The following is a 24,770-nucleotide window of genomic DNA, read 5'->3' as shown; positions in this document are numbered from 1 at the left end:
GTAATTTTAGCTGTCTTTAACCCTCCCCGGGCTCCACCCCTCCCCATTCAAAAAGCATTGCCATGGCTACTAATTGAGGCCTATAGGACTGGTGTTAACGAATGAGGGAGCTGCAAGTCTGAAAGGCGGAATCACATCTATATGAGGAGGGGGCGAAGAGAGGAGAAGACAGAGGCAAAGAGGAGGGCTGGAGGAGGAGACAGGGGAGTGGGATGGAAAACACACATGAAAATACAAAAGACGGGAGCCAGAAAAAAAAACAAAAAGGCAAAAGAGGAAAAAAAAACTATCAGATTTTTAACCCTTGAGCGTCACGTTTAACCCTTTAAGAGATGGTAATGAGTTCAAGGATAAATAAAAGTAACCTGAATGAACGGGAAGGGGGGGGGGGGGGGGGGGGGGGGTGACAAGTAAGCAAATGTGACTCAGAAAATTGCAAATGACTACAACCGGCCTCGTGCGGGCGGCTTGTCAGACCTGTTCGTCCCCTGGTGCAGCCGGCGCGGGGTTTGCAATCTACATGTAAATCAGATCTTGTATGTACACTAACAAACCATGTGCAAATTGGAGATTATGTCTGCAATTATCAGTATGTGCACATTGCTGATGTAGTGCTGAGTGCGGCGGATGTCACTCACCTAACTAGGTCACTTACCTGGATAAGGTGAGCTACCTGGCGCTGAATCAGCAAAAAAGACCTAATAAGGGTCCATTCACACGTCCGTAATTTGGGTCCGCATGCGTTCCGCAATTTGCGGACCCATTCACTTTCAATGGGGCTGGAACGGATGCAAATCCACATTTCCTGGATCCGCATCCGTTTTTTCGGGATCCGCAATTTCGTTCCTGTAAAAAATAGAACATGTCCTATTCTTGTCCGCAATTGCGGACCAGAAAAGGCATTTTCTATTATAGTGTCTGTGATGCGCGGATCCGCAAATTGCGGATCGCACATTGCAGGTGTCCGTGTTTTGCGGATCCGCAATTTGCGGATCCGCAAAACACTTCCAGACGTGTGAATGGACCCTTAATGCACACGACCGTATGTGTTTTGCGGTCTGCAAATTGCGGATCCGCAAAAAAAAAAAGAAACGGATGACATCTGTATGCCATCTGTTTTTTTGTTTTTTTTTTGCGGATCCATTGTAACAATGCCTAAAACGGACAAGAATAGGACATGTTCTATTTTTTTTTGCGGGGCTACGGAATGGACATACTGATGCGGACAGCACACGGTGTGCTGTCTGCATTTTTTGCGGACCCATTGAAATGAATGGGTCCACATCCTATCCGCAAAAAAAAACAAAAAACGGAACGGACACGGAAGCAAAGAACGTTCGTGTGCATGTAGCCTAAGGATTGCAATAATTATGTAAGGACGTGGAGCATGTCGGTGGACCTGGCTGGCGGCCATTAGTAGTATTTGAGGGGAGTAACTCCTCCGGTACACCACTAGAGCAGGTAGTACATTCATTTAAAGGGGTAGTTTACCCCCAATGATCTCTAAAATATGGGTCCCTCCTTAGGCCTCATGCACACGACTGTTCCATTTTCAAACCGCAGATCCACAAAAAACGGAAGCCGCCCGTGTGCCTTACGCAATTTGCAGAACGGAACGGGCGGCCCATTGTAGAAATGCCTATTCTTGTCCGCAAAACGGACAAGAATAGGACAGATTATATTTTTTTTGCGGGGCTACGGAACGGAGCATTGGATGCGTACAGCACAGTGCTGTCCGCATCTTTTGCGGCCCCATTGAAGTGAATGGGTCCGCACCCGAGCCGCAAAAACTGCGGTTCGGATGCGGACCAGAACATTGGTCGTGTGCCTGAGACCTTACCAGAATATCTGCGGGGAAAAGTTATATGGAGCGGTGGCCAAGCATGCACTTCAGTCCCATAATACTCTACTACTCTAGACCTCCAATGCAAACTTCTAGCAGTTCATTCATAACTTCTAGCAGGAATAACAGAGGAGTCGTAATTGTTATTACATGGGGGATGCAAGTAGTTATGTCAGGAGACGCCATCGTCCTGGGACTAAAACGTAGTGCCTATAATGTGTCTGATTGCTGGGGGTCCCACTGATAGGACCCCCTCCGATCAAGCGAAAAAGGGGTCTTGCATCCCTTGTTTGAATGGAGTCATGGTCGAGCGTGCGTGCCGCTATCCGTTCAAAAGCTATAGTAGGACTGCCAAAGAGAAGACAAGGACAGCCGTCAGCCATCTCCGACAGTCCCATAAAGTTTGAATGGAACAGCAGCGCACAATCTTGGGGCGCTGTTCCATTGAAATGGGGGATGCAGGACCCCCACTCTTGTGATCAGAGGTCGTCTCAGCAGTGGGACCCCCAGTGATAAGATCTTGGACAATAGATCTTGGAATAAGTCAGAAAAGTTTTTTTTTTAAATTGTCGCGGAATAGCTGGAACACCCCTTTAATTTTCAGATTACGTGGCCTTATTGGGGCAAATCCCGAATTGTCCATATCCAGTCTCTAAATCCGATAGATCTTAAAGGGTTTCCATTGGTTACATCCACCATTACTTTCCGGTATCAGTCTTTACTGTGGTCCTGGCATTATATTCATGAAACAGAGTTTCCCTAGGCGAGGTGGCTGTTTCAAATTATTAAATAATTATTATGCAGATTTCACATGGATGAAATTTGCTGATACTATAAATGCTGCAGATTTTTTGACATCTTGTGGATGAAATGTAAAATTTTAGAAAAATCTGATTAATAAAGCAGCCCTTCAGCTGTGGATTTAAAATGCGTACAGCAAAAAAATTTTTTATTTTTTATTTTTTAAACAGCCCATGGATGAGATTTGCTGCTACTATAAATGCTGCAGATTTTCCGCCTGCAGTTCCGTATATATATGCCCTGCGCGAACGCGCCCTAATGGCGACTTCTCTCCCATTTCCTAGTAATACCCCTTCTGGTGAACACTGACGGGAATTCAGTTGTTAGAATTTCTATTGTTCATTAATTCCTATCTGCGCCTGGGGGGCCCATGATGCTCCAGGGCTAATTAGCCGGGCGCTTGATTATAAACTCGGGGTGTAATGTGGCTTTGTCTTATCGTTCGACGAATGACATCTTAGGTTTGAACCCTAATCTGCGCGCCCTCGAGCGCTCTGAGACCGCGGGAGTTAATAGTCATCCTGCTGACTACTCCCTCTAGGATCAACAGGGCCTCGTGAAAGGGGACAAAGTCCGCAATTTACTAAGGCCATCAATTTATCATATCGACCTACTCTCGACAACACAGGGGTTGTCACCAAGCTCCTCCACCCTCCTGAATGGCAAAAGCTGCCTATCCCCAGCGGCCATATTGCTGCAAGTCTTGCCCGTTGAGCTATTGTCTCCTGTTATCAGCCATAGTCCAATCCTGCAGCTCGGTATAGTGAGGACAGATTGGTCTGCCCATGTCACATTAGATAATGGCCTACAGTGAGACAGCAGCCGCCATCTGCTACCGGGCAGCTGTGCACGAGACAATGACTAATGTCAGCGCCGCCAGTCGTCATAATGGATGCCAATGGCATTTTACATTTCCTTGCTCTTTCTACTGCTGCTCTCTCAACTGTCAGTGTTTACTGAAGCTCTAGTATTCTATTCATGGACCGGGAAATTTGACACTACTGAAGTATTAGAAAGTTTATATACATTAAACAGGAAGAAAAAGAGAATCTATATAAGGCCTCATGCGCACGACCGTATCCGTTATGCGCTGTGCAAATCGCGGATCCGCAAAATAAAGAGGCAGTCCGTCCTGCTGCGTCCGCATTTTTTGGTGGATAAGTACAGCACGTGTTCTATCCACTTGTAGAACGGACACACGGATGCGGAAAGCACGCGGGTCATCTAACATGCGGTCCACAAATACAATGGGTCCACAAATAAAAGGCGGACAGCATCCGTATTTTGCAGGTCCGCCATTTGTGGCCTGCAAAACGGATACGGTCGTGTGCATGAAATGATGTGACATCCGAGACCCATAATAATTAGGTCCACGCCCCCAGGACACCAAGCTGTTCATTTATAGTCAGGGCACAGTTAATGTATTCGGACGGCCATATGCCACAGTCCTGCCTGGGATCTGAGGAGTCTGACCTAATATGAACGGAGTAGAGCCAAACAGGGGGTCTACACAGCCAGAGAAGTGTTTTTAAATTTTACCCCAAGTCCACTTACAGCAGGAAAGTTATGAATAACCACCAAAAAGTGACTGAAATAGGGACAACTTTTTATCTACTTCTTCCTCTGAGTAGACAGGAAGGAAGCATGAGGATCCGTTATAAAAAGGCTGAATTCTGGGTAATGCTTCATCTCTCCTCTGGGGGTGCTGCAGGGAAACTAAACACTTGCAGCTGGGCTCCACCAAAGATTGAAGCTCAGCGTTGAAGGTCCCAGCAGCAGGACACCATCTGATCAGCAGATGTTTTGAGGACACTTCTAATGAGGACTGTAAAAAGCGACAACCCCTTTAAACACCTGATATATCAGTAAAGCTAAATTGAACCACCAGAGGATAGAGGACACCAGTGGGACCACGGTTTGAACTAATAATGTGACCACGTGGACAACCACACTTCTTCACTTGCTGCTGGAGGTTATCCTTAAACGGGTTGTCCCATTACAACTCATAATCAAAGGATGGTGATACATTTCTGATTGGTAGCGGTCCATAAGCTGGGGCCCCCAACTGATCGTGGAATGGGGGCCCATGTTTCCCCTATTTGAATAGGGTGGCGCACATGCATGTACTCTATAGGGGTGTGGAGAACACGGGCCCCTATTCTCATGATCAGTTGGGGTCCCAGCAGTCAGACCTCCACCGATTAGACACTTATCCCCCCCATCTTAAGGTCCCAACCAGTAGTCCAGGTAATAACTGACTATCATCTATGAACCAGCACCTTATCGAGGCTGGCCATACGCTCTAGACAGCTATCCCTCCCATACATGTGCCCTATGGCGGCTTATCTCCTCGTAAAACAAGAGGATTGTGAATGTTGAAATACATCTGCCCAATCCTTCTTTTCCCCAACATCTGCCATCAGGGGAAAGTAAGGACACCTATGCAGGCTAGATGGCCACCGATCCAACCAAAATCAGCGAGTTCAGCCGACATTCATGGGGTTTCCTGGGAATTAAATACTGATGGCCTATCCTCAGGATAGGTCAGCAATATCTGACTGGTGGGGGGTCTGACTCCTGCCAGGATCAGGCACAGCGCCGTACATTGTATAGTGGCTGTGCTTGGTATTGCAGCTCAATCCCATTCACAAAGGCCACATGGTCAAGGGATGTGACATCACAGGCCTTCTGCCTGAGCGTCGCAGCCTCTTTAAACAGCTGATCGTCAGGGGTGCCAGAAGTCGGACCCCCACTGATTTGATATTGATGACCTATTTAAATCTCAGAGAACCGCTTTAACTCTTCATGACCCAAATCTATGAGGCATGAATGACTGTTTCCACCGTCATTACCACCGGGCCCAATCCAGTAAACACAACAATCGGCGGCGCTCATTCCCAAAGCTCGTGCTTCATTATTGAGCGGACTTGTTAATGACTCCGACTAAATGCGCTAGCACCCGGCGTCCTCCAGACGTCTATGAGCTCACTCTGCGGTTAGAACAACAGAACCGTCAGATGTTTAATGCGCCATTACCTTTAATTGAATCAGCCCACGAAAAGTAAATGCCGCCGTCATGGGACTCACAACTCCAGGGCTAATTTGCTGAGCGAATGTACAAAAAAGGTCACACTGATTGTGCTGATAAGAGTCTGGGAAAAGGTGTTGCCAATGCCCCCCCCCCCCCATAGGACTTCCTTCCCCCATAAACAAAGCCCTGTTCCTCTCCCTCGCCTCAGGCCTGTCATTTCAAAGCATTGTTCCTTATCGGCCTGATCATCAAGGCCTAGATGTGGCCGAGGCAGGGGATGGATTGGGCCCACCACAAAGGAGGTTTCTTTATTTTTGTAGCTGAAGGGAAACTAGGCTTTATTTTTGTTGAACTTTTATTGGAGTCCTGATGGTCCAAAACAACCACCGTGACCGCCACCGCCACACCTACCTGCACGATACAGGAGAATAGTCCACTTGTCCTGGGAAATGACGGGCACACATGCTGAGGCCAAGATTCTATCAACCTGGGATACAACTAAGCAACCGTGTCCAGTCTAGAAGAGGATGGCGGGATCTTCTGACCAACTTCTTTCAGGTCAGTCAAAAGTTTCAGGAGGCAATACAGACAGTCTAAAAGGGTTTGACATCCTGGAAGGGACATACCATCACTTTAAGATCCCTAAGACCCCCTATTTTGTGAAAGAAGGGGCTATGGTGCTGCAGATCCCAGCATAGCAGATGGCGCCTGTGTGCAGAAAAAACTGCTACAAACTAAACCAGCGATATCGCCCCTTAGAGGGCATCTGTCAGCAGTTTTGTACCTATGACACCGGCTGACCTGTTACATGTACTTGGCAGCTGAAGGCATCTGTGTTGGTCCCATGTTCATATGTGCCCGCATCGCTGAGAAAAATGAAGTTTTAATATATGCAAATGAGCCTCTAGGAGCAACGGGGGCGTTGCCGTTACACCTGCACCCTCTACAATTTCACAGACAGGCAGTGCAAATGTCATCACACCTGGTCCTGTCATTCAAATTGCACGGCAGTTGCAGAGAGAGCAGAGCCTCTAGGTGTAATGGTGACGCCCCCGTTGCTCCTACAGGCTCATCTGCATATATTGAAACATAATTTTTCCCAGCAATGCGGGCACATAGGAACATGGGACCAACACAGATGCCTTCAGCTGCCAAGTGCACATGTAACAGGTCAGCCAGTGTCATAGGTGCAAAGATAGGGCATGTTGAAATCTATCAGCGTGATCGATCTTTTCTCTGACATCTGCTGTTGGGAGAGAGTTGGGAGACCCCCCGCCATATACATTAGCTGGTCAGCCCATCCTGCTGGAATAGTCAGGCGTATGGCCACCTAAAAGAGGTTGTCTCACCTGGAACATTAGGATATGCCACCAATATCTAATAGGTGCGGGTCCCACCTATCTCTAGAACAAAGCTTCCAAAGATAACAAGAGCACACTGCGCATGTGCAGCCGCCCTCTAAAAATATCTACGAGAGTGCTGAAAATAGCCAAGCCCTGGCTCGGCTTTTTCTGGCAGTTCTATAGAAGTGAATAGAGCGGTGGCCGCGCTTGCGCGGTGCCCTGTCTATTCATTTCTATAGGGCTTCCAAAAATAGCCGAGTGTGCTGCTCAGCTATTTTCAACACTCCCATAGAAATGAATAGAGGTGTAATGCGTTCTCCTCAACTTTCGGCACTCCATTCTAGAGATAGGTGCACCCAGCGGTGGGACCCTCATCTATCTCACATTGGTGGTATACCCTAGCGACATGCCAATGTTTCAGGTGACACAACCCCTTTAAAGCAGTTTTCCAGTTTCAGCATATTGATGGCTTAACCCTCAGGATGGGCCATCAATACAAGACTGGTTGGACCCCTGACGATGAGCGGCTTGAAGGGGCGCGTAAACTGTGGGTGCTGCAGCTTCTCCCTTGTTGATGTCTACCTGTAGGCTATCTACTTAGTAGCAGCGGTGCAGAGAAGAAGTGTTGACATTTTGGCTTCTCGGACTACAATTACCAGACGTTCTAGGTCATAGGAAGCAATGGAAAAAGGGAACGGTCAGCAAATCTGGTAGAGACGACTTATCATCATAATATCGTCTGATGAAGAAGGAAGATCACTTTGCTCGCAACGATCCAAAATGACACCACAAATCAAGTGCAGAGGAAAAAACACAATGTCCTCTTCACGGTCCATTAAACCTCCATATAATTTAAGGAGGGGTAGGTGGGAAGACACTTGGGGATGTGGATATGCCATCTAGGCAGGGAATATGACGCAGATGCCATAGAGATGATTTTAATTACTTTTGGTATATATAGAACAAGCATTCCACTATCCCTCACTTCCCCTGACGAAGCCGTCTGGCGAAACGCGTTGGGTAAGTGAGGGACACTGGTATGGGAGATTGCTTCCTCTGCAATTTTTTGGCTCTCCTCTACAATACTACTTGTGATTTCACAACAATAGACTAGATATATGACATTTTTATTATTACATGACTACTTGTGATTTCACAACAATAGACTGGATTCCACTTTATGTGGAGACCCGCCACCCCTTGTGCCCTTTTCTTCCTCCTTTCTTTTGGATTAAGCACTTTAATTATGTAATTTGCATGTGACTTGTTGGAAAAAACTTTTGCTATTCTTACCCTTTTATACGTAGAACTATTCAGCCTCATCCCAGTTGTCCCTCTTTTATGTATTTCTGTCCCACTGAAGGGTGAGGACTCCATTGTATATGGTTTTTATGTATGTGTATTAAATAAAGACTTTTTTTTGCTTATAAGATGGTTGTTTGTAGTCTAATAATCTGGCTATATACTATGTCTATGTAGGTATTGTATAATTCCGTGTGGCCCTAATAGGTCGTTATATAGTTTTTTTTTTTCCTCCATATAATTTGCCGAAAGATCGGACGTGATACAAGGGTGTTCGGTGCCCCAGTAGCAATCCATAACTAGTTAGATGTCTCTATGAAAACTAGTCTACCTGACCTCCCCTTTCACTGAAGCCTCCTATGAAAACTCTAAGACCTCTTTCACACGGGCGTCACGTGTGTGAGGGCCGGATAGGATGCGGGTGCGTCGCGGGAAAATCGTGCGATTTTGCCTGCGAGTGGGGTGAGTTTTATATGCGGTTGCGTTGCGTTCTTCAGTTTTTTCCGCGCGAGTGCAATGCATTTTGCACGCGCGTGAGAAAAAACTGAATGTGTTACCCAGACCCGAACCCGGACTTTGGGTTAGGTATTCTGTAGATTTTAATATTTTCCCTTATAACATGGTTATAAGGGAAAATAATAGCATTCTGAATACAGAATGCTAAGTAAATTAGGGATGGAGGGGTTAAAAAATATAAAAATAATAATTAAACTCACTTGTTCGCGTTGCCAGGCTCGTCTTCTTTGAGGACCTGGGAGGAAAAGGACCTTTGGTGACGTCACTGCGCTCATCACATGGTCCATCACCAGGGTGATGGACGATGTGATTAGCGCAGTGACGTCACCAAAGGTCCTTTTCTCCAAGGTCCTCAAAGAAGAAGAAAGAAGACGAGCCGGGCAACGCGAACAAGTGGATGAGGTGAGTTTAATTATTTTTTAACCCCTCCATCCCTAATTTACTAAGCATTCTGTATTCAGAATGCTATTATTTTCCCTTATAACCATGTTATAAGGGAAAATAATAATGATCGGGTCCCCATCCTGATCGTCTCCTAGCAACCGTGCGTGAAAATCGCCCCGCATCCGCACTTGCTTGCGATTTTCACGCAGCCCCATTCACTTCTATGCGGCCTGCGTTGCGTGAAAACGCAGAATATAGACCCTGCTGCGATTTTCACGCAACGCATAAGTGAAAAAAAAAAGTGAAAAATCGCTCATGTGCACAGCCCCATAGAAATGAATGGATCCGGATTCAGTGCGGGTGCAATGCGTTCACCTCACGCATTGCACTCACGTTGAAAACTCGCCCGTGTGAAAGGGGCCTAAGACCCGAACCCGGACTTCTTCACTGAAGTACGGGTTTGGGTTAGGTATTCTGTAGATTTTATTATTTTCCCTTATAACATGGTTATAAGGGAAAACAATAGAATTCTTAATACAGAATGCTAAGTATAATGTCAATTGAGGGTTAAAAAATTATAAAAACATAACTCACCTCAACCACTTCGCGCAGCCGGCATCATCTTCTTTCAGGACCTGCAAAAGGACCTTTGATGACGTAATCGGGTGACGTCAACGCAGGTCCTGCTGAATGAAGATAGAAGGTTCTTCTATCTTCATTCAGCAGGACCTGCGCTGACGTCACCACGTGGTGAGCGCGATTACGTCATCAAAGGTCCTTTTGCAGGTCCTAAAAAACTAAGAAAGAAGACGATGCCGGCTGCGCGAACAAGAGGATGAGGTGAGTTAATTTTTTTTTTATTTCTTAACCCTTCAAGGCACCTTTTACGAAGCGATCTGTATTAAGGATGCTATTATTTTCCCTTATAACAATGTTATTAGGGAAAATAGTACAGTGAATAGACTTTAATGGAGTCCGGGGTTGCTCATTCCTATCATCTCCTAGCAACCATGCGTGAAAATCGCACCACATCTGCACTTGGTTGCGATTTTCACACAGCCCTATTCATTTCTATGGGGCCTGCGTTGCGTGAAAAATGCTGAATATAGAACATGCTGCGATTTTCACGTAAACGCACAAGTGATGCGTGAAAATCACCACTCATCTGCACAGCCCCATTGAAGTGAATGGGTCCGGATTCAGTGCGGGTGCAATGCGTTCACCTCACGCATTGCCCCCGCGCAGAATTCTCGCCCGTGTGAAAGGGGCCTTAAGAGATGGAGTTTGCATCCCTACCAGCCATGGTGAATGTAGGCTGCCATATGGCCTTAGTGTAGACGGTACCTACCTCTTGTGTACTAATTTTGAGGTTGATGAGGGCATAGGGAAGTGTCCTTGTGAAAGCCAGCCAAGATCGTCTGGCCCAATCCTTCTTTCTCTCGACATCTGCCATCGGAGGAGAGTTGGGTGGACCTCATGCACAAATTGGCGGATTCGACTGACAGCCACTTAATGTGGATGACCACCATAACATACATGAGGCATACGGACAGACGGAAAGGATAAAGGAGTGGTGAAAGCATAGAGCATTTTTCTATAGAAGTATGTGTCTTCTGTGACCAGATGACCAAAGACAACCCTCTGTAGTCACCAAAATGGCCGACCATGGTTGCAGCTAGCTGTATCCAGTACAGTAAGTCTATGGTCACATCTTCCATCATAGGAACCAAAAATAAAATGCAGGCAGTGATGGATCCGTCACAGATGGACTCCACTGACTATAACGGGGACTGTCCATGGTGTCCATCATTTTAACACAAAAATAAAAAGTACCGCCTTCAACGCAGACATGAAAACCACCAAACAGAAGCAGTTTTATGGGACATGCAAAAAGTCATCCTGGCCATGGAATTTCTGCTGCAGATTTCATCGAGATCTGTGAACTATCACACATCTGTGGTGGCCATCAGGCTGTCCAGAGGACAACAGGGATTAGGCAGATGGATTTCAATCAGTCTGATCTTGTGGTTTTCCCCCTGGGAACATTGGATGGCTGCTCATCTCCACAAGCACATGTGGACGCTTCATAATTTTGATGGACAGCCGTGGCATCGTGATTACTGGATGCATTAAGGCCTGTGGTGCTGCCGACATTCACATTTATCACTGCGAATATGCAGAGAAATTTTTTTTTTTTGCACGCCCGCCCGTAAATGAAAGCAAATGTGAAATTGTCAGCGTGATAGATAAAGCTCTGAATTCTGCCTGGGTGACTGCATTAATCTGCCAAATAACATCAGCACCGGCAAGGCCTGCCAGAGGGCCAGACGGGTCACGCTGGTTCATGGTGAAGCATTGCAAACGTCTTCTCAAAAGCAAAATAAATGCGTCTGAGGAGACCTAGGAGAGAAGCTTTGTGTGTATTACACTCGCTCCAAGTGTCTGCTCCCCCTACCCCATTTCCTGTCAGGTCCCTCCTCACATTCTTATATTGAGACCTCCTCTGCAGCCTGTTTCTATAATTAACTGGAGTTGCCTATGCTGCTACAGTCACAACTTGCCTGTATCAGGACCTCGTTCCACCCAGGACCAGATTTTGCAGCTACGGGACTCAACACATTAAATAATAAAGCCGTCTCGGAGAAATCCCTGGAGCCAGGTGGCTAATGCGATTTGAAGCTGACACCCAACGCTTTGCTGGGCTACTAAAAAGTCCAGTTGGCTCCCGAAGTGGCCTAACTGCCCCCTAAGGTCTACAGTAATTTGCCCACACCTCATCTGGCATCACTAATGATACTATCAAGTTATATAAGGTCCTAATTAACAGAGTAGATGTTATGATGGAGGATCCAGGAAATTGAAGTCAACTTTGTGTAATTTTGTCATGGTCCATGACTAGAAGCAGTGAGGGGTCACTGTGATAGAAGATGTGCATAGTGATAAGTTAAGGCCATGGCGTACCTTTAGGGGGTATATAAGAAGACCCCACCATGCTAAATAGAACATGGTTGGTTTGGGCCTCTGTTGTAGGTTTCCCATTGGAGCGTTAGAGCTTCACATTTCTGATCAATAATAATCCTCAACTTTTTGACACCTTGAGACAGCTCTTGCCATTGGGGTCTTAAACTCAACGCTTGACCCAGATCCACGCAACACCAATTGCAAATGGCTGGTTTGGGCCTCTGTTGTAGGTTTCCCATTGGAGCGTTAGATCTTCGCATTTCTGATCAATAATGATCCTCAACTTTTTGACACCTTGAGACAGCTCTTGCTATTGGGGTCTTAAACTCAACGCTTGACCCAGATCCACGCAACACCAATTGCAAATGGCTGGTTTGGGCCTCCGTTATAAGTTTTCCATTGAAGTTCTAGATCTTCGCATTTCTGATAAATAGTGATCCTCAACTTTTTGACACCTTGAAACAGCTCTTGCCATTGGGGTCTTAAACTGAACGCTTGACCCAGATCCACGCAACACCAATTGCACATGGCTGGTTTGGGCCTTCGTTATAGGTTTTCCTTGACTAGAAGCAGTGAGGGGTCACTGTGATAGAAGATTTGCATAGTCATGAGTTAAGGCCATGGTGTAACTATAGGGGGTGTATAAGAAGACCCCACCATGCTAAATAGAACATGGTTGGTTTGGGCCTCTGTTGTAGGTTTCCCATTGGAGCGTTAGATCTTCGCATTTCTGATCAATAACGATCCTCAACTTTTTTCGGCACCTTGTAACAGCTCTTGCCATTGCGGTCTTAAACTGAACCCTTGACCCAGATCCACGCAACACTGAGGGACTATGGGCCCCTAACTGAAAAACACTAATCTCCTGAAGACAGCCCCTATATAACTGGATGCTGGCTTCTCCAACCCTATGTGATCAGCTGCCATCACCAGGCTAACATATTACATGGCAGTCATTCAGGTGAACGTCCATCCATGTAATGGATGGATGGGCCAGATTTATCAGAGTGCTCCATTCTGGCTCGTAGAGAGGTGTTTGGCATAGGGGACCTCCCTCTGTAACATCCAAATGCCATAACTGAAGCTACAGACAGGCGTCGTCATAAATTCCAAAAAGGTGGCCTAGAATTTGGCAGGCCAGAACAACAATTGGGAATTATCCCCTGTTCTTCTCCTACTCTATACTAACAGTTCTATATTCCCCAAAATGCTACTGTACGCATCTACCAACCGTGCAATTTGTGTACAGAACCTAATTCCAAGCTGTTTTAGTGAAATATGGACATGTCCTTCGCTAAAATCAGCAATGCATTGTAGGGCGAGAAAAATGACCTCCATCATCTTTTATGTTCCTAGTCTTCTAATTCAGTCCCTGCTGTCTCTGACCCCAGTAAAAATAGCAGCTTAAGAATATAGCTGACTCCTTTTGCTAACGAAGACTTCACTGACATGGCCATATTAAACCAAATGGCTGCTCCACAGTCAGCTAAAGGGTCACCAGGCCTCATCAACTGCATGTAGTTGTAGGCAAAGAGAGCTTGAAGGGTACCTATCATTATAAAAAACCTTTAGTGACATGTAAGATTTAAATGGTGGGGGTTCTGGTGCTAAAACCCCCATACTTGCTAAAACAAAGGGGTGGAAGTTCTCACATGAGCGTTGAGGTCCTTCATTTCTGATTCACTCTGCATGGCTCTCCTCGTACAGCAGAGCAAGTGGAGTATAGACTGTTCGTGACCCCCTACACCCCTCACTCCATTCTCCAGTCATGAGGGGGCTCTTGACACCTGGACCCCAACCAATCAAAGGTGTGTTTAAAATGATAGGTATCCTTTCTGCTGATGGCAGCAAAAGCCTAGATGCCTCAAAGAGCTACTTCCATAACAGGGGCAAAAGCAAGATTGCATTGGAAGGGGGTTCTCGAGTGCCACGGAGAGAGGCAGCAAAATTTGCCTCTTTCCTCCACTATCCCTGTTTGCCAAGTTTCTCCATGGACTACATTACACATTTTTATGGGGAGGAGAGTTGGTGATTCACCTTAGTGCCTATAGTGATTAAGCAGTTATTACCTAATTTCAGTGGTGGTCCTGGGTGATGAAGGGGTTAATATGGATCCACTCTCCATGGTGGTCTAGGATGGTTAAGGTAAATACTTAGGTGGCTTACAGAGGTGGGGGGAAAACTCTTTAAAAAGGGGGGATAATAAAAAATAAAAGATCCCCCACCGCTCCCGTTCCAACCCTTACCGGGTCCTCCACTGGTGTCTACTTCCTTGTCCCAACTCAACACACAGGAAATGCCTAGAGATTCCTGCCCAGCCAATCACTAATAGTAGCAGTAGCCCGCCTCTTCCAGTGATTGGCTGAGCAGGTTTTGATGTCATCATTACCGCAACTCAAACGCTAAGTGTGAATATACCATAAGGTGTGGTTAAAAACACATTTTTATTTTTTTTTGCAACCGGTTGAGGCTGTGGTTTTTCTAGGTGAAACATGTGAAATGTAAAACCTGCAACCACATCAAAAAATACTGCAAAAACAACAGATGTGGTTTTTACCGCACCTCAACCGCTACTTGGGATCATACTCTGATAACGTACAAGGAGTATCAAAATATCTCATGGTATGTTTAGGGGAGTAGCTTTAGGGGGTGCAGAAGTAAAAGTCAGATCTGGCCATGGTGCATGGGGGGCCCTTCTGCCACTTAAGAAGATGGCAGTATTATGGCACAACGTGGTAAGTGTTCCTTTTTATCATTATTTTTACTTTTTGCATTGGGGCCTCGGAGCTTCAGATTATGTCTTTGGGTACGACAGTCTTTGACATCCTGGATGAATGCACGCTACTAGCTGTAGCATTTCATGCTTTTCCAGTCAACATTTTAGTGACCTGGAAAAAATTGCTTACATGATCAAATCCTGCCCGTAGAGGTTACCTTGCTGAAAGAAAACTAATGGCGACCTTGGTGCCGGAGATAATGCTGCAGGTCAGTGGTGCCTATGTGCTTGGCTGCTCTCTACTATCTGCTTAGAACCCGGCCTTATCTCTGCTGTTGCTAGGATACCGTCTAATCATGGAAGTCATGAGAAGAGCTGGTAGACGGGCCTAGCAGTAACCTTATATAAATAGGCCCTGATAAAATACTGTGACGTGACCTGAAGAAGCAGGGGGCATATCTAAAAAAGCTTCATTTAGCATCTGTTTCATCGTTCTCAACATGGACTGATCTTCGGCAGGGGTACTGGCTCTCCTTAAAGAGACCAGCTGTGTATGGAGACTTATAGGCAATGCTCCATGGGAAAATATTATGTAAAGAGGTATTTTCTAGGGAAGGAGAACCATCTCGCTATCGTCACCTTGTGGAAATCCTTTTTTTTTTTTTTTGCAAGCCTTGGGACAGGACAAAGGAAAAGGGGCAATGTCATGCCCTGCTCAGGCTATGTGTGGAGGTCTGCCAGATTGGCAGCACGTGTCTAGCCTTTTGTTTTGGAGTCAAGCTAGATCCGCCTCCCTTCAGGTGCACTGGGCGGGGTCGTTGGTTTCAGTTTAAATCACACCCACTCCCAGTGTTCCGTGCGGGTTATAGCTTCTGTCTGGCTCTGTGTATGCAACGAAGGAAGGATTGGCTGTTCCTGCTCAAAAGATAAGTTGGTTTTTGTTCTCTTTTGGTTTTGCTGTCTAGGCTGTTAGAGAGACACCTGCCCATCCAGGTTCTGAGGGAGCAGGCTGCCTCTATTCCCCTATCACCATCTTAGGGATTTTAGGGTATTTTCAGCCCAGGCATGAGGACACGGTATTCCCACCTTAAGGGTCTGATCGTGGGCATAGCAGTATAGGGAGAGGGATATGTTAGGAGGTGACCTTTATCCCCAGCTTCTCGCCTAGAAACTTGTTTGTTTATTTTTCTGTGTATCTTATATCCTGTCCGCCGTGACAGGCAAACCACCTAAAACAGTAGTTTACGGATGGATCTCTGTCTTTGCTATATTCCCTTGTCCTATCCCAAGGCTTATTAAAAAGTCGGCTTTTGACTTACAGAGAGCTACTTTCACAAGGTGGCACTTAGCAAGATGGTTCTCTTTCCTCGGGAGATACCAGTCCAAAGCTGATGGTCACCCATCTTTGCTTACCTAGACAGACAGACATTCCATCCTAGAGCCTCATAAGCCCTTGTGGGATCTGTAATGATGGCTATCTTGGTGGTCACCCAGCAAAATTTTTGGTCAATCTGAATGAAGGACCTACAGTATATTAGCCAGTGGAGTAGTCTTCAGTCACTAGTAACGTATGCTGTGGTGCCTCCATCGACCATCTCATGTGGATTTGTCAGTGGTCATGAAAGTAGTAATAAACCTCAGTAATAAGTATAAAGATTTTAATAGAAGCCTGTAGGACATAAATGTGTGCTGCCTCTATGGTTAATGTGTCTGCAAATGCCATTACACACTCATATAGGTATCTGTGGCCTCAGTACCAGGACAAGGAGAGCGACCTTTGCTGCCAGCTCTGCATTGCTCTATCCAATAATTTCTTATTTCCCTTCATTTCCCAGTGTGACATATGGAAAGTATTACCGGAGCGGCCGCAAGAAGAAAGAAGAGCTACTTGTGAGCACATTTAGATTCTTGTGTTAAAAAGCTGAGGGAAGCAGTTTTGCAGTTACAGGCAGGAGAACACCTTCACATTCACAATCCTCTTTAGGTTCCTTTCATTTGTGAAGTGCTCAGGACAGTAACAAAAGACATGGTTTAGGATTATGGGTTGACCAAAGGGCTTTAACTATTTCCATCACTTGCTGCCCATCAGGCTATGCGCTGGTTGAATGTAGAAGTCACGCGAACACATGGCATACACATGTAAAAGGTATGTGATTACTGACAGATGTGTAAGTCACTGGCAGGAGCTCAGCAAAGTGCACCTTGTGAGCAGGCCATCTTCAATCCCTGTTATTTAGACAAATCTACCTCTTGATCAGTAAAATGCATAGAAGATAGGAAGCCGTACAGTAGAGATCAAAAAGCCCACCATTACGGTGCTGGGTTTTGCCACCCAGAGGAAGGCCCTAGTGGTACTTTTCACCTCCATATCCATTCCTTGGCTCTTGAGACAACTTCTCAACCCTTGTTTAGAGTACTACAGCGGCAAAGTGAAGGCCTCAACTAGGACTGGTTCTCTCCAAGGGTACTTTGGAAGCCCTTGCTTCATAGATATTCCAATCTATGCCCCGTTACTAAGTAGACCTTAATCCATGATGGTCATGGCTTTTAATAAAAGTTTTAATGGGTCATTTCATAATTAGTGCCAGTTCATTCAAGCAATACCCACCATCCCGTCACATTAGGGTCTAGTTTTTGTTGTCTCCTTGCCCTCATTCCTTGTAGGAAAGAAAAGTATCATGACCTTGAAGACAGCTGTGACCTTTAATAGCTTTGGAACCCTGGGTGACCATACTAAAAATAATAAAATGGCTTTTGCTTAGAGATACAGTATATCTCAGTGGTATCTTAGGCTATATTCACATTTACGTTGGAGGCTCCATCAGATTTGGCAGAAGAATTAGCACTGGTTTCAGTGTTATTCTTCAAGTCAAAACGACAGACACCACAACAGAAGCCAGATAGACCTCACTGTAAATTAATGGGGTCCATCACACACCAGATCCATCGTATGACAGATCTGAAAAAGTGTCATGACTTCCGTTATAATCTGAAGCAACAACACAGATGTGAACCGAGCTTTACCCTGTGAACAAGAGAAATAAATACAGATGAGAATGTCCACCACCTGGAGTTGCCATCACCAGCTAAATGACCACAGCTTGTAGAGTTATAATCAAGTTTTTCCTTCCAAAAGTTAGACAGGAAATGACTGTCGGGGGATCTGTAGGTTTGGACCACCAATCGTAGCACGCTACAGAGGATGCCATTAATAGAATCATCAGACTCATGGTTCAAGACTGACCATCAAAGTTTACTGATGCATGTGCAATGTCCTTGAAAAGAGATGGGGTATGTTCAAACCATGGAAAGTCCTGTTCCCTCTCTACTACTACTTTAAACTACCCTAGAGCCTGTAATATCATAAAGTTGCACAACTTACATGGAAAACATTACAAGATTTACAAACAGACGAACTATTTCAAGAAGTTGTTGCAATATGTACATTTGAACCGAGGTTGTATTCAAGGGTGTAAATGAGGTGATGGTAGAAGATGTTGGTCGTAAAAGAGGCCGAAACAAACTCCAGGCAGATGTAGTTTGTGATAAACACCCGCTCGTATTAAGAATAAATATTAAAAAAGTAAAAATGGACAGACTACACTGCAAAGATTCCTCTTCTTCAACGGCTGTCCAACTGGCGGCACACCAAACGTTTCCTGTATCTTCTGGCCTCCATGAAAGCAAAAGAGATCATATTGGGTGACATGCATTTCTGACCTTGTTTTACTCCTGTAGCTATAAAAACGAGATAAGGAGCAATGTTGACTGTATAAGGAAGGGCCCAATTGGGAATCTGAAAGCAGTGTCTGAGCTCCAAAAAGTTGCTATCTACCACACTGAAGTCAATGATTGCTTGGTAATTTTTTAAAGCCCGAGGTACGTGCTTTCCACACATGTGCAACAAAATCGTGCAGTGTGCCACACAAAAAACGTGCACTAGGTTGTGGTCTATCGCAGACCTTCTCAGTAAGAGAAGGACCCTCTATAAACCTTTCCCGGTCCCTCTGGTCCAGAAGTCTCCTGCAAGGGTTGAGGACATATGGTTAACCCTCAGCTGAATCCGAGGATACGCTGGTGGCTAACCCTCAGCCGAGGTTACACCAGTCTTGGCTCCGTCTTCCACCTGGGCTGCCACCCAAGGTGTCGGTGTGGAGCCCAAAATACTAGGTCTGGACTCCTTTTGGAAGCAGCCAGTTTGAGTCTTGTAGGCCATGCAATGCTATGTAAATTACCTCTCACCCAGGAAGAAGAAATGTGCCTTTTTAGGGGCACCTGTGGCGGTAGCTATCCTATAGGTCAATGTCCAACTGGCAGGAGGACCTCTCATTGTGATTTTTTTTTTTTTTACCCCCATGGAACTATAAAGGGATTGCTTAAAATGGATGATCCCTCTAAGCTCATCTCCTGAAGGCGCCATCAACACAGAGATTTCCTGTCGTAACAGTCTAGATGGCTGCCCCATGATGATCCTTATTCCCATCCCCATTCCTGAATCCAGCTGATCTTCCCTAAAACAATGTAGAGACGGCTCATTTTTCGTTCCAAAAGTAGCTTTGGTAGAACCTGTTGCAAAAGGAGTCTCCACTACTAACCTTGAAGCAACAAGATGTTTGTCCCTTGGTTGTCTTTTGGTGGAAGAGCTGGGGGTAAAGATCTCCGTCCTCCTTTAAGGAGGATCTAAGAAGCTGCATCTTCCATTGTGCATGTTCATTTCTGTAAAACAAACTCCTACTCCAGCTCTTTCAGGGGTCATTGCACCTGGAGACATGATGCTATGAGTCATCTCTTTAGCTCTGGGGTCACTAGGACAATGTCAGTGATGTGGAAAGTCAGATGAGGGTCTTTGGTAGAGATCATGGGAAATCTAGACAACCCTGTAACATGAACCACACTGAACGCATCTGATGTCAAATGTCTATAATCCATGGCAATATCTCTGACGGCTTCCAAGATTAATGACAACTGACCTAGTGTAAAACCATATAAACTGTTATATATAGACTTACCACCAAAGTAGTCACCAATATTAACTCACTCACAGATCCTCTCAGCTAATACATTTCTTTAGTCTTTACCATCAGAATCCTCTGGTATAAGGTTTTTCCCAACTAATTCTACATAGTGGAGGCACCATAGGAAAGTTGGAACGTCTAACCAAGCAGCATCCTGAGGAAAGCGACTATTACTATTGGGGGGACATACCTGTGGCAGGGACTAGAGAGAGGAACTAGGGTAGAGGAACCTATAGTAGAACACCTGTGGCTGAGGCACTTATGTGGGAACACACCTGTGGCTGAGGCACTTGGTAAAGCAAACTTATGGATAAGGTAGTAATGGAGGCACACCTGAAATACTTATAGAGGCACATCTGTGGAGAAGGCAATTGTGGGCGCTCACCTGTGTCTGAGGCGCTTCTGGGAGCACACCTATTGATGAGGTAGTTATGGGAGCTCACCTGTGCCTGATGTACTTATGGGGGCACATCTACTGATTAAGCAGATATGGGGGCTCACCTGTGCCTGAAGCATTTTTTGGGGCACATCTACTGATGAGGTAGATATGGGGACTCACCTGTGCCTGAAACACTTATGGGGCACATCTAGTGATGAGGCAAATATGGGGGCTCAATTGTAGCTAAGGCACTTAAGGGATCAATCACACCTATGCACGAGGCAGTGGCCTATCTACATTTGAAGTGCTTATAGGATCACACTTATTGATGAGATAGATATGGGGGCTTATCAGTGGCTGAAGCACTTATGAGGCAGATATGGCAGGTATCCTGTAGCTGAGGCACTTATTGGGTCATACCTATGAATGAGGTAGCGGTTTATCTGTGGCTTAAGTGCTTATAGGATCACACCTATGGATGAAGCAGTTATGGGGCTCACTTGTGACTTAGGCACATCTATTGATGAGGCAGATATGGGGGCTCACCTGTGGGTGAAGCAGTTATGGGGTCACATCTTTGGACAAGACAGGGGCTTATATATGGTTAAAGTTCTTATAGGTTCACACCTATGGATGTGGCAGTTATGAGGCTCACCTGTTGACTGAGGCACGTATGGCGACACATCTACTGATGAGGCAGATATGGGGGCTCACCTGTGGGTGAAGCAGTTATGGGGTCACATCTTTGGACAAGACAGGGGCTTATATATGGTTAAAGTTCTTATAGGTTCACACCTATGGATGTGGCAGTTATGAGGCTCACCTGTTGACTGAGGCACGTATGGCGACACATCTACTGATGAGGCAGATATGGGGGCTCACCTGTGACTGAGGTGAGACACTTGGGGTCACACCTATGGATGAGGCAGAGGCATATCTGTAGTCGAAGTGCTAATAGGGTCACACCTATGGATGAGGCAGCTATGGGGCTTACCTGCTACTGAGGCACCTATGGGGGCACATCTACTGATGAGGCAAGTATGGGGGCTCACCTGTGACTGAGGCACATGTACCGATGAGACAGGTATGGTGGCTCACCTGTGACTGAGGCACTTATGGAGACACATCTACTGATGAGACAGGTATGGGGGCTCACATGTGACTGAAGCACATGTACTGATGAGGCAGGTATGGTGGATTACCTGCTACTGAGGCACCTATGGGGGCACAACTACTGATGAGGCACATGTTCTGATGAGACAGATATGGGGGCTCACCTGTGACTGAGGCATTTATGGTGTTTACAGTTCTGGATGAGACCGTTATGGGGGTCAAACCTGTGGGAAAACTAGCAATATGATCGCTACTGCAGCTCCAGAAGGGATCACCCAGCTTTCCCAGTCCCTGATGCGGTAGTACCCCCTCTCCTATCTGCCATATACAGTTGTTCACAGGTTCTATTCTGAGCTTAACTTGCTTCATCACCTCCAATCTTTGCAGAAGTTTCTGCTGTGGTTTCCAGCACAGAAGTAGTTAAATCCCAGTGCATCTGCTCGGCTGAGCTCTGCTTGCTTTAATCTGTCAGAGGCAACTGCTGCATTGTCTTTTATCTGGAGATAAAGCAAACTGTAAAATACTGTAGTGAGCAGTATCTGGCGGGATGGGATTTCTATACGGCCCATACATGGCTCTACAAGCTCAGCCTTATCTGATCATCAGATACACCGCCAGATTTCACTGTTTTGTTAAACTGTGGGAAAGTGAAGTCTGCAATATAATAACGCCTACATATAGACCGCCAAATACCTGTGTGCACCGCCACGGAGTAACTTCTCTCCCTGCACTGCATTACCATTAGATAGGAGGGGGTCCTAAGTATCACCTTGTTTGCGTCACTTTTATAGAAAATGGGATGGGACTGTGGCCAACAAGCAGCGAGGGGCGTCCGCTCCCCAGATTTACATGTATATAGATATAGAGAAGACAATACTGCTAAATAGTGCATAAATAGTACCGCCACAGTATCCAAGTATTACCATATAGTGCCCATGTTTACCATATAGTACTGACTATATATTACCATATAGTGCCCATTTTACTATATAGTACTCACTATGATATTACAATAAAGTGCCCATGTCTTCCATATAGTGCCTACGATAATATTACCATATAGTGCCCATTTTACTATATAGTACTGACTATATATTACTATATAGTGCTCATGTCTTCCATATAGTGCCTACGATAATATTACCATATAGTGCCCATGTTTACCATATCATTCCCATTTTCATCATATAGTACCAAAAATATATTATCATATAATGCCCGTATCTTCCATATAGTACCTATCATATAATATTGCCATATAACGCCCATATCTCTCATACAGTACCTGCTATTTAATATTACCAGACAGTGCCCATGCCTTCCATGTAGTATGCACTATGTAATATTACCAAATAGTACTGACTATGTAACATTACCATATATAGTGCCCATGTCTTCCATATAGTATCTACCGTATAATATTGCCATATAATACCCATATCTTCCATACAGTATCTGCTATGTACGATTACCATATAGTACTGACAATGTAACATTACCATATACAGTGCCTATTATCACCTTATGGTTCCCATTATTACCATGTAGTACCTACTATATAACATTACCATATATCGCTCACATAGTATTTGCCATGGTTCACATCAATACAGCCCAAATAAAAGTGACATTCATTGTCCATATGATACCGCCATACAGTGACTAAATAACATTCCTATATTGTTTCACAACAATACTGCATATATATACCCACATAATACCGTCCTAAAGAGGCAAAGTAGTACTTCCATGCAAAGCCCATCAATATTATGAAGTATCCAAACAAAAATCCCATAAAGAGTCCATATAGTGCTGACATATAGTTCCTGCATAATACTGCACTTTTAGGCAATTTTCCTAGTCTGTATGGCGGTACTATACACAATTGTGTGCGGGCTCCATTTCTGACCTAGAGCAATGTCCTTCTCATAGGGACTGTATTCCCGCTCACCGATGACATTCTCCATGACGTCCAATAAATCCTAAAGGCAGATATTTGGAATCGCAGCCTTTAGTCGAGCTCGCTCCTCAGTTACCATGGAAACCATCGTAAGTAAATGATAGTGCGAGCGCTTGCTGGGTTTACACACGTCTCCTAGAAATCTAATGAGCATCCTTCAACGCTTACCTGCTACGTGGATACACTGCGTAAATGCCCTAGGGCCTAGACTGACCAAATACAGCTGCAATCAGAAGCTTTATATGGCGGATTTTTAAGAAAAATGTAAAAGAATGGTTATGGGTGGCACAGATGGTTACCAGGAATGGCGGTCACTTTTCTTTTAGCATCTCCCCAAACAGGTAGGGGAGACTCCTTTAAGTAGAGGTGGATATAGCGTTCCACATATGCTCCTCTTGTCTTAGGCTACATTCACACGACCGTATGAAGGAGTCCGCATCCGTTCCGCAATTTTGTTTCTGGGTTTTGTTTCTCTCTCCAACCCCTTCCCATGACCCTTGGGCCAATTCCCCATCAGCTTGTTTGCAAGCACTGCAGTTCCTCATGGGCGGGGCTTCCTGCACTGCAGTTCTTCATGGGCGGGGCTTCACACACAGATCAGACCAATCGCAATTGGATCTCTCTTTCCAAGGCAAATGCATGGGCTGCCTCGTGGTAAGTTCAGAGCCATAGCTACCCCTGACCCAGAGGAAACAATCAGCATGCTGCCTCCACCCCTGTATCTAAACACCCTGGCCAAGTCAAAATGGGTAATCGGTACTCCTCATGGCACTAGTTATGCTCCCGGTTGAGCAACTGTTGACACTTTATAGGATAATGTACCAAGACCATAATTCAGGAAGGAAACAGGAAGATACACTTTTTATGCAAATAAGGTTTTTCGGTGCCTCATGGGCGGAGCCACAACATCCACTCTGCTATTAACACCACCCAGGCACCTCCCTCTGTTTGACTGACAGTCTCTGAAATCTCAGAACCAAGAAGGATTGACGCAGGGCGACCCTGGTGCACCCGACGGAGCTACTCTGCCCACAGGGCACCGAATACCTTACTTGGCATTTCTCGGGATTAGGGCACTAGATTTTCACAAGAAAGGTTATGGTTATGTTTCGGGGCACCTACCCTATGTGACGGTATACTGATTTTGGCGGTGACAGACCCCCTTTAAAAATAAAATCGCACAGCTAGTGTTCGCGCGAAGTCAGCACTGCTTCATCACTGCTTCATCATGCAAGTTGTACAGTTAAGACTTCTGCTTTGATAGAACCGCTGCCGAGGCTTTAAAATCAAAGCAAATAAATAAAAGCGAAGTCGTCTCCCTGGGGGAAGCATTCGTTCCCGAAATAGTAGGCGAAAATTACAGGGCAGCTCATGTTAGCGTCAGCGGGCGCACTACACACAACCGC

At 45.5% G+C, this 24,770-nt stretch overlaps 1 protein-coding gene across 2 annotated transcripts in view; it reads right to left on the bottom strand.

The window, feature by feature from the left end:
• The window catches only part of FGD1 (FYVE, RhoGEF and PH domain containing 1), a 97,213-nt gene that overhangs the window by 66,434 nt on the left and 6,009 nt on the right, over positions 1-24,770 (bottom strand). The gene's annotated exons all lie outside the window — the stretch shown is intronic.

Source organism: Bufo bufo, chromosome 8 (assembly GCF_905171765.1).
Source record: "Bufo bufo chromosome 8, aBufBuf1.1, whole genome shotgun sequence".
Lineage (NCBI taxonomy): Eukaryota > Metazoa > Chordata > Amphibia > Anura > Bufonidae > Bufo > Bufo bufo.
This window is presented reverse-complemented; position numbering and strand designations above follow the sequence as displayed.